Raw genomic sequence first — 12,086 nt, 5'->3', positions numbered from 1 at the left:
CAATTGTCTATCATGTGTTATGTTTGAAGTGGATTTGTAACAATGATTGTTGTTCCCTATGTAAATACTAATCTAGGTTGCATTAGTTTGGTATAAAAGTAGGTTTAAGGTATACATATGAATTGAAGAACAATGACAGCAAAGGAATTCATTTTGTGGATCTATAATAGGGAGAATTGCAAAATATCACGTAAGGGAATTAAGAATACAAGCATAGGGTAGAGGGAAGCATAAAGGAGCTATAAATAAAATCACCTAAATGTTGAGGACCATGTTAGCTAGAATAGATTCCATGGAGGAAGCTAAGAAAAGAGGGATTGCAGTAGATATTCATGACGTGAGGAATGAAGTGAAAAGTAGAGGACCCATGGAGATAAAACTAGTTGATTTATTAGATTGGGAAGATGGAGAAATCCCTCAAGTTTGAGAAATTGAGGAACCCAAGAGAGTGGAGCATATATATTCATAATGTTGAAAGGGCGTGTATCCCTTTGGTGGGATAATGTAGATGGACAAACAAATAAGAAGGAAAGATACAATTACGACTTGGGATGGGATTATTTCAAAACTAATTGGTATTCCATAATTTATACTTGTTTTCTTGAAAAACATTATCCACCATGGTATAAAACCTAGGTTGAATGTCCACCTTCATATTTTGGATCATAATATTTAGAAATACCCTTTCCTTTACATTGTATAATTTAAATGAGGGAATGCAAATAAAAATATGATAAATATTATCAATTAAAATTACATAAGCACATACATTTTTTACATTTAAATTTAAAGAATTCAACTATATACTAATTGAGTTTCCTCTATTTGTTGTAAGTGGAGAATAATCCAACTTTTACCAAGGTGTGATATTGGCAACTAACATCTTCTATGCAACCCTGCATGTATCTGTAGAATTATTTATAGAATAATATGGCTTTAGTGTAATCTAGATTTATATTAATTGACCATGTTTAAATAAACACATCTTGAACTCAAATTAATAAAATCATTGTCTCTACGAATGTGGTGCAATAATCAACCATGGTATGTAACAACACCACAGAAACCCACAACAAATAATGTGACGTCTCTCTAGGATGTGAGAAACAAATTCATATTAACCCTTCTATATCAATTTCAAACACTCTTTCTTTACCCTCCTTCCAAATGGGGTATAAAACTATTATATATTGTAAACTTATACTCTATATTATATAAAACGTTTAGAATTTTAGCATTATAGATGGATTCATAAACTCATTTAAGGGGGTCATTAAATTCATCTACCTAAATTTTAACATTGCAGATGGATTTTCAGACCCTCTTAAAGGAGTCTCTAAATTTTAACATTGTATATGGATTTAGTGACCCCTTTGTCTCTAAATTTTAACACTGCAGATGGATTCAGGGCATCTGTAGTGTTAAAATTTAGTGAAATGTAACACTATGGTATAAAATTGTAATTTTCCATTTCCAAAGTGATACAATTAAAAATGACTAGCATACATGACTAATTCATATACTTTTTGTACTTGTTATTTGGTCACATTTTTATTCTTGGACTATAGTAGTAGTTTATGCTAATAATTTTTAATTTTGTCACATATTATCTAGTCATATATTTTAGTCCTAGACTAAATTAGTCATTTAAGTTAGTCACTTTTAGTTGGGTCACTTATTATCTAGTCTTATATTTTATCCCTAGACTAAATTAGTCGTTTAAGTTATTTGTTTTAGTTGGGTCACTTAAAATTGCTCAAATTTAGTAGTAATTCACTTGAAATAACTGTGGTGACTAACTTTGTTAGTCACATAGTCACTAATTTCTCATTTTTTACTAGTGATTATTGGAGCTCCAACCCTCATGTATAGTAGAATAAAATGCCATCATAATAAGATTGCCTAGCATGAACATATTCAACACAACAATAATTCATTAAATACATGTAATACAATAATAAATATTAAAAACAAATTGAAAACAAAGATACCACAACAAACCTTGAAAACAATGCATTGTTGGAGCAAGGGCGACCTTGCTTGTTGAGTTTTTCAAACTGAAATTGTTCATATTCATCTGTTGTGATATTCAAATCAATTTCCAATCTTGGATTTTCTTTTCTTTTATTCCTCCTCTTTTTTGGGGCTCAATAAAATCTTCTTCCTCTTCAAAGATGACTCAAAAGCACCCAACCCAGACATGAAATTTCATAATCCATAATATGAAGATTGTTGGCATCATCCAACATTTTTTTAACCAAAGCAATCAATTGTTCAGTCATGGTCAAAGTAGCAAGATGATTGTTTAGAAGTAGGTCTAAGTAGCCAAATAACTCCTCTCTAGCCAACTCAAGTCCTTCAACTTTTACATCAACATTGTTATGATACATGGAAATTGTGTTGGAACCTTCGTTAAGATCTGATGGCTCTATATTTATCTCAGGAGGGTCATAATATGAATCAACTCTTGTCTCATGATTTGGTAATGGGTTTGAAGCCATTGAATGAGAATGAAACCAACCCACCTTTATGGCATGCTTTCAAATTTTACCACGAATAGACCATCGGAAATCACAAGTTATGAACTCTGTGCCAAGTGACAATATATTTTTTATTAGGTTTATATTGACTCCTCATCTAATAAACATGAGATATTCTCTCATGATGGCTACAATCACTATCTAGATTTTATATTTTATTTTTTCATTGATGATTCAAATCGTTTATTTTTCTTGTAATTATTAAAATATCCTTCCTTTTTAAGAATTTCCTTAAACCAATAATAGGGTTCAACATTTGTTAGAAGAATATATATCAACCAATCCATCCTATGAGCACATTTCTTTCTTTTATCAAATAGAGAGTTTGTCTTTAAATAACAATGATATGAGTCCACAACATTGTTTGTCTCTTGGTTTGCATAGGGAAAATCTCGAAAACCTTTTATCCACATCCCTAATTGCACAAAAGTTGGGTCAATGTAGATATTTCATTCGTATGACTACCAAAAAGATAAATGTAAGAAAGAGTATGTTAACTTACAAATCTTGTCACCGACAACCCAATTCTTTTGGAAATAGTATACAAACCTCTACCCATTAGCAAATTTGTTGAAGAATGCATTAATTGCAATGGTCACTTTATCATTGGAACAATATCTTAGAATCAAACCCAAATCACTAAACATCTATTTTTCTATCTCTAGACTACTGGTCAATCGATTGACATTTTTTAGCCATGTCATACGTGTGTGCCAAATATGCAAGATAGCATTGTAGCTTGTGATTCTCTTGTCACATTCAATTAATTTCAAGTGTGTCTTTTTTAGAATAAATAAAATTTGTACTCTAAAATAAGAATATTGAAGTTACTTTAAGGCGTTGATTTCATTGAATGCATCATCAACCATGAAGGCATTAACTTTTTAATTATAATCAACTTGGTCACACATATGCCTAAGGTGCTCCAACCATAATGAAATGTTCTGTGAAGTATTATGTGATGTCACCACCCATGCAACTGGCACCCCACTCTATTGTTCATCAAACATCATGAGTGTGTATTACTGATATCGTCACATTCAAAAAACATATAAAGTCAACTTTAGTTCATTATCATGATCAATCACTACAAATCAAATTTGTGTAATAGATCAATCATTCTTAATACACTCACCCCATATTTATTTGTATTGAATGTTGAATCCATGGATATTAAGCTATTATTTGATAGCTTGACCATGGTCTCCAGTGTCCACTTCATTTAAATTCCAGATATAAAAGGGATCTCTACACCATTGGGCTTTTGATAAAAGAAAAAATCATTTTGGTGTTTTTTATACCAAAGGTTCACACCCATTTCATCATTCTTATGCAACTGATACTTTCCTTTCATTAAATGATTATAGATGTTAACAACATCCCTCTTGCACAAAGGGAAATGACTATATCGAGCTATGGCATCCATGTCAACATATTTTTTCACACGCATTTTTAAAACTAAGTCAATTGACACTTCCAAGAAAAAACAACTCTCTACATAGGGAACCATGTCCTTGGATAACTTTGGTTGATGTAGGGACCTAACATCACCCGAAGTGTCATATTGGCCATGGAAAATCCATCCTTGGCTATCTTCGTGTTCATACATGTTATATGTTATTATTGCTATGTCGGGGCTTTGAACCATACATTTTACAATGAAATGTGATTGGCAACCCCTCTTTTTCACAAATGAGGATCTTTGTTTCATTTCATTTTCTCCTCGCTTGCCTTCTAGGCCATATGAACATGTATAAATGTAGGTTTTAAGCCCGTATAGAAATTACTTGCATACGAATTCTAAAAGCAGAAAATAAACAATGGCAAGAACATAAAACATAAAACATATATATACAGAGATTTTCCCCTAGATCCCAAAACTAAGACTACCAAATTGATTTTCCATTATGTTCCTTTCAATGTTACAATATATATATATATATATATATATATATATATATATATATATATATATATGTTGAAGCATTCATAAACCTCAATCCGTCAACCTTGGATTAGAACATAACCATAGTTCCTTTGATCAGATCTACAAAATACTATGGGCAAAAAACCATCATGCCCAAAACCATGTGCAAAACCCATGCACAAAACCATAGGTAGGTCCACCCACCTATTATAGGGTCCAAAAAAAATTCCGAGGGTGTTGCCCCAAACTCCGTACAAGGGAGCTACCGCCACCTGAAATCCCCCAACAGGGGGGTTGTACCCCCATGTGACCCCCCTGTTGTGAGTGTGACTAGTCATGCAAATAATATAACACACACCCAACAATAACTTCATGAAAAAATCTAAAAGGTTAATACATATGACAAATTAGAAAGTGTTGTTAACACCAAGATCTAAACAATGCATCTCTAAAAAACCTTACATTTCATATCACAAGCAAGCAGTAGTCCTTGAGCCCTGAAACCCCCTAACAGGGGGAGCTGCATCGCCCCTGTGACCCCCATGCTATGCCCAATGCAACAAACAGGGGATGTTATCGCCCCCTGTGTGACCCCCCTACGTTGTGACTAGTCGTGCAAAGAATATAACACACACCCAAAATTCTCCCACTTGTTATTTTCTTTTCCACACAGGGGGTCATAGGAGAGCTTATTCACTAATCCAGCCCTGCAATGTCCATGTTTTCTCTACACCAAGAAAACTTCTTAGTTCTCATAGACTTTGTCAATGCATCTGCAACATTGTTCAAAGTTTCCACCTTTACTAGCAACACCTTTTCTTCCTCAAACATATCCCTCACAAAGTGATATTGAACATCAATGTGCTTTATCTTTGAATGATAAGAAGGGTTCTTTACCAAGAAAATTGCACTTTGGTTGTCACAGTCTATCCTTATAGCTCGATGTACTAACCTCATACTTGAACACAATCTCTACAACCAAAATGCTTCCTTGCTTGCATGAGTGGTTGCCATGTATATTGCCTCTGAAGCTGAAAGTGCCACTACAGATTGTCCCTTGCTCATTCAACTAACTGCACCTCCAAAAAGGTTAAACATGTGCCCACTTGTAGATCTTCTCTGATCCAAATCTCTAGCCTAATTTGCATCAACAAGGCATGGATGTCCAAAACTTTGTCCAATTTGGGTCTTCCTTGGTAGCATAGACCATAATTGCTAGTGCCATGCAAATACCTGAAAACCCACTTCATTGTTGTCCAATGCTCTTTCCCTGGTTTTGACATAAACCTGCTCAATACTCCCACTGCATGTGCAATGTCTGGACTAGTACAGACCATTGCATACACCAGGCTACCGACTGCACTTTCATATGGAGCAGGGGACATGTCCTCTTCCTCTTCTTGTGTCTTTGGAAACTATTCAACAGATAACTTTACACCTACAATAATAAGAACCTTCACTAGTTTACTATCTTGCATATTAAACCTCTACAATATTGTCTGAACATACTTCCTATGGTTTTAATAGAGCTTCCTATTTTCCTAATCTCGTTTAATTTACATGCCCAAAATATAATTTGTAGCACCGATATCCTTCATTTTGTATTTGGAGGACAATTGGGTCTTCAAATCCTAGATAATTTCTTTGTTATTTCCAACCATAAACATATCATCCACCTATAATACCAAATAAATAACACGATCACCAATTACTTTAAAATACACACAATGATCTGCTTTGCTTCTGGTGAAGCCAAGTCCCTGTATATATGTATCAAATTTTTGATACCACATCCTTGGTGACCTTTTTAACCCATACAAAGAATTTTTTATCCTGCATCCCAGTTCTTTCTTACCCTTCACCAGAAAGCCTCCAGATTACTTCATGTTGATCTCTTCTTCCAAATCCTCGTGAAGAAATTTTGTCTTTGAAATCCATCTTTTCTACCTTAAAATCAAAAGCAACAACAACGGATAAAAGTAATTTAATAGAAGCTACCTTGGAAACAGGAGAAACAATGTCACCAAAATCAATTCCCAGCACCTAGGAATAACCTTTTTCTATCAACCGAGATTTGTATTTCTTCACCTTGCCTTTTGCATTCATCATCTTCTTAAACACCCATTTTCTTCCAATGGGTTTCCTTTCAGCCAGAAACTCCACCAAATCCCAAGCCTCATTTTTGTCCAAAGATGCCATTTCATAAACCATCGCCTCTTTCCGTAGTTTTCCATCCTCTGAATCTATTGCCTCCCTGATAGTTTTGGGATCATCATCAGTAATAGATAAAGCAAAATTTGAAATAAAATAGATGGACTATACCTTTATGGCCTCCTTCTTTCTCGAACTAATCTTCTCACAGCTCGAGTTTGTGTCTCTTCATCTTTTGATTCATGTTATGTTGTAGAGTCTGATTCTTCCTCCTTAATAAAATATTTCACCTCTCTAAACACCACATCTCGGCTCTACGCAACCTTCCTTGTTTCTAGGTTCCAAAGCTTATAACATTTTAAACCATCCTTATACCCGATAAAGACGCACCTTTCATATTTACTATCCAACTTGGTTCTTTTATCCTTTGGAACATGCACATATGCATCACAGCCAAATACCCTCAGATGTGAAAGATAGGTTTTCTTACCAATCCATGTGAAGTCCTATCCTCCAACGATGATGAATGTGATCTATTAACTAGGTAACATGCAATCTCCACTACCTCTGCCCAGAATTATTTTCCTAACACGACACCACTGAGCATGCTTCTTTCCTTTTCCATTAACGTCCTATTCATTCTTTCTGCAAATCCATTTTTCTGAGGTGTGTATGGAGTAGTCTTTTGTCGTTCTATACAACACTTCTTAAATAACTCTTCAAATTCCTTCTTGCAAAACTCTCCACCATTATCTATCCTCAACACCTTTATCTTCTTCTCTATCTGGCTTTTCACTAAAGCCTTAAATTCTTTAAACGTGTCAAATAATTCATATTTTTTCTTGAGGAAATATATCCATGTATTCCTCGAGAAGTCATCTATAAATTATGCATATTACAAATACTTACCGAGTGATGGAACCGACACCGGTCCAAACACATCACTGTGCACAAGCTCTAATATCCCTTTCGCCCTCTTAGCACCAGAGGGGAAACTCACCTGATTCTGCCTCCCATATACAAAATATTCACAAAAATCGAAATCCAGAGAGAAATTAGACATACCTTCTACTATACCTTTACCATGAAGTATTTGAAGGCCCTTCTCTCCAATATGTCCAAGACTTTGATGCCAGAACATGGTCTTTTCTCCAAAGACCACTAAATTTTTTGTTTCACTTTCGAGAACCACAGAACTATTGCACCCATCAATAATAGTGCTACCTAGAATCTTGTATAGAGTTCCAATCCGAACATCCCGCATCAATACCAGTGCTCCCCGAACCATACTGCAAGTATATATTTCGAACATTATTTTTACACCCACATCATCCATCTTGCTTACAAAAATCAAATTTATGGCCAATGCAGGAATATGCATAACAAACAGAAGTGTTCTAATCCTTCCACCTTGGAACTTCAGCTTGACTTTTTGTGTCTGATTATTCTAGCCTTCCTTTCATACCCTAAGAAGACATCACTACCATCATATTTCTCATACTCATAGAACCACTCCCTAAGGGGACTGAAGTGAAAGGTTGCGCCTGAGTCAATCAACCATGCCTCATGATCTACATGTGTACTTGAAGAAGAAGCCAAATACACATCCCCACTTTCATTTGAGGTGGTTTTCACCTCTGCAGAAGGAGCATCATCAGATCCCTTTCCTTTCTCGGGAGATTTAGATCTACAATCATTTTTGAAGTGCCCTTCCCTTCCACATTTCCAACACACCTTTACAAGTTTTCCTGAGATTTAGATCTCCCTCTAGATTTAGATCTCCCACTCGAGGACAAAAAATTATTTGTTTTCTTGGACCGTCCTCATACAGACAAGGAATCTCCATTCTGGCCCTCCATATTTTTCCGTCTCATCTCCTCAAACAACAAGGATGAGACTATTTCATCAAACTTCAAGGTAGTTGTGTTGCTACCTATTACAACAACTAAAATATCCCACGCATTTGGTAGAGAACATAGCAAACTGATGCACTTATCTTCATATGAAATTTTAATATCAACGTATAACAACTGGCTTACCATAGTATTAAAGGCATTCATATGCTCTATCACCGAATCTCCATCCTTCATCCGAAGATTATACAACTTTTTCCATAGAAACAGTTTTTTCACCAGAGACTTAGATTGGTACAAAGTCCCTAACTTGTCTCACAAAGCCTGCATCGTATCTTCCCTTGATATATTCAACAATATTGAATCTGAGATACACAATCATATTCTACTCTTTGCTTTCTGATCCAACTTTTCCCAGTGTTCATCTGACATTGTCGTTGGTTTAGTACTTAGATCTACCGTGATCCGTTGATCTTTATCCACCAGCAGATCCTTCATATTGAGTTTCCACAACTTAAAACTCTGACCATTAAATTTCTCGATCTCTATGTTTCCACTGCTTGCCATCTTCTTTCACCACAAGAATCAATCCTGCAGATCTCCCACTAAACAGGGTCTACCATAGGCCTGAGAAAAACCTCTCAGTAGAAAAGGCATCCCCTTGAAGCCAAAACAACTCTGATACCAAATGTAGGTTTTAACCCCTTATAGAAATTACCTGCATAAAAATTCTAAAAAAAGAAAATAAACAATGGCGAGAACATAAAACATAAAACATATATACACAGAGATTTTCCCTTGGATCTCAAAACCGCGATTACCAGATTGATTTTTCATTATTTTCCTTTCAACGTTACAATACATATATATACACGTCGAAGCATTCATAAACCCTAATCCATTAATCCTGGATTAGAACATAACCGTGTTTCCCTCAACCGGATCTACAAAGTACCATTGACAGAAAACCATCATGCCCAAAACCATGTGCAAAATCCATGCACAAAACCATAGGTAGGTGCGCCCACCTAATATAGGGTCCAAAAAAAATTCTCAGGGCGCTGCCCCGAACCCCGTAAAAGGCCCTATTGCCCCCCTGTGACCCCCTTACTACGCATGTGACTAGTCATGCAAAGAATATAACACACACCCAACAATAACTTCATAAATAATTATGAAAGGTCAATACATATGACAAATGATAAAGTGTTGTTAATACCAAGATCTAAATAATGCATCTCTAAAAAACTTACACTTTATATCACAAGGAAGCAGTAGGCCTTGAGTCTGAGCACTTATTTTGTACACAAGTGAAAGAACATTGAGCTTCCCGGTTCATTTCTCTCCTCTAATAAAGTCAGGAGTTCTATGTGAATGGATTTTTGCAATTCAATCAATCTCCATGTTATTTTCATGTACTTCAAACCAAACTAATACTTTCTAGAAAATACGATCTTCTCTTTACTGACTTGCACCAGAAGGGCAGTGATAATTTCCCATTTTCCTTGCTTTACCATTTTGTGACCCATAGAGTTGTTGCAACAGTGACCCAGGGAGTTGCTACAACGATGACCTAGAAAGTTTCTGCAACAGTGAATTGCTACAATAGTGAACCAACGAGTTGTTGCAATAGGGAACCAATGAGTTGCCACAATGGTGATTAAATGAGTTGTCATAGTAGTGAACCAATTTGTTGCTGCAACAATGAACTAGTGGATTTTCGACATTCAAGTTTGGTGTTATCCTAACCCTTTACAAGCGAAAAAAAGATGTGTGCTTCACAATGGATCACTAAGTCAACTATTTAAGAGCAGCAGAGAGTTTCTTGATAGAGCAACAAATAATGAAGCCTATTATATTGCAATAGTTGATGGGCAAATAGCAACTACAAATTATGGTGCAAATGACATTATCATTTACACAAATTATGAATTGATATGCAATCAAATTATTGACATTTATTAAATATGAAACCAGAATCTAAAACCTCTTCATAGAGAAGCATTAGTCAGATATTCAAAGGATTGTTGATGATATACTATCTAAAGTATTATCCAGTGTAGGTGGAGGTTCGAGATATGTGGAGGAATCACCATAAGCAATCATTTTATCCAAGCATCAATAACATCATAAGTAGTCATTTCATCGAGCCTTGCTAAAATAACTTATCTATGTTTGCAACTTTAAGTATGATATTAAAAAATGACAAAGAATGTAGGCATTTAATAAAGATGACCTTTTTGTATCTACATAATTAGGTATTGAACATGCTTTTGCAATTCAAATTGTTGTGTTTCATTACAAAATAAGGGCATAATTATTGAATTCATTCTTATTTTCATGGATTGAGTCTTCAAGACACAATAGAAGGCATAAATAAATTCATTTTGTTAAAACTTCATGTTTCTTTATTAGTGAATTCTCAATGCTTGAAAACTGAATATTTTGTAAGGATCTCCTCTTTCTACTAGGGAACAAGTCGTTATTTCAAAACCTAAATGGTTGGGAATGGTCAAGTTTCAACAAGTTATTTTTGAACAACAACAAAGAATTAATATCGTTCAAGTCAAATAGTACTCACAAGGACCTAATTATTTTCACATAATGAACTATCATATGCATATGCTTAGAGTGCTAGAGTTTAAAATCTCTATTTATTTCATGAACCAGATGGCTTCTTGTACCAAAAAGGTTCTTACATGCCTTGGAATCTGTATTTTCTTATGGAATAAATTCAAGAGAACTCCAGAAAATAATCTAGAAGGTCATGTGTAAATATTTTTTGTATGAGGGGCATAGTATTCTCTGCATTCCCCACAGTCTGATGTTCAAACTTGACCAAGTCATTGGAACTTGAAAAAGAGAGATAAGAAACAATTCCTTAAACTCTCAAGCAAGCAACACATCACAAATAATTCCATTGACAAAACTTATTGTTACACTATAGTGTGAGTGACCTTCTGATCTGATTACAAGCACGTTGGGTTGCAGTTGCTACAAAATTTGACTCTAACAAGGGTGCAGGGATGTCGAGCAGGTTCAATGCCGAAATAGGGGATGAGAAATGAGAATGCGGGAAGTTGAACCTACAAGTTATAATTTGGGTGACGGTGGTAGGAAAAATGTCGTATCGTACTCATCGTGGGGCACACAAAGCCTATGGTGGAGACAAAGATTGTTTCGGAGATGGAGACGGGGACAGATGGGGCCCATGGCGAGTCGATGGGGGTCAGCCAGAGGATGGTTATCGGTGAAGGTAGGGTGCAAAAATCAAGTTTGAAATCGTCGACTTGTTAGACTACGCTCATTGCCGCCTCCTCTAGGCTTTGCCAATATGATTTTGGATGGACGGTCACCCTGATTAGTCCAACTTTACAGTATGAGGGATAACCTCAAACATGGGGTTCGAAACCGGCCCCGACATCATCCATCAAAAACTAAAAACCTAAAGCTTGACTATACAAATAGCCCAGAAACAATTGTAATTTTTATTTATACGAATTCAAATAATACCACAATGCTAAAAATATATGTCACCATACAACAAGGACATAATAATCAAAATTCCATTAAACAATCATATTTCTCTATTTTAAATATTAAAATATTTAATAA

Source organism: Pinus tabuliformis, chromosome 8, assembly GCF_031772625.1.
Source record: "Pinus tabuliformis cultivar Carrire ecotype Pingquan chromosome 8, CPIR1, whole genome shotgun sequence".
Taxonomy (NCBI): Eukaryota; Viridiplantae; Streptophyta; class Pinopsida; order Pinales; family Pinaceae; genus Pinus; species Pinus tabuliformis.
This window is presented reverse-complemented; position numbering follows the sequence as displayed.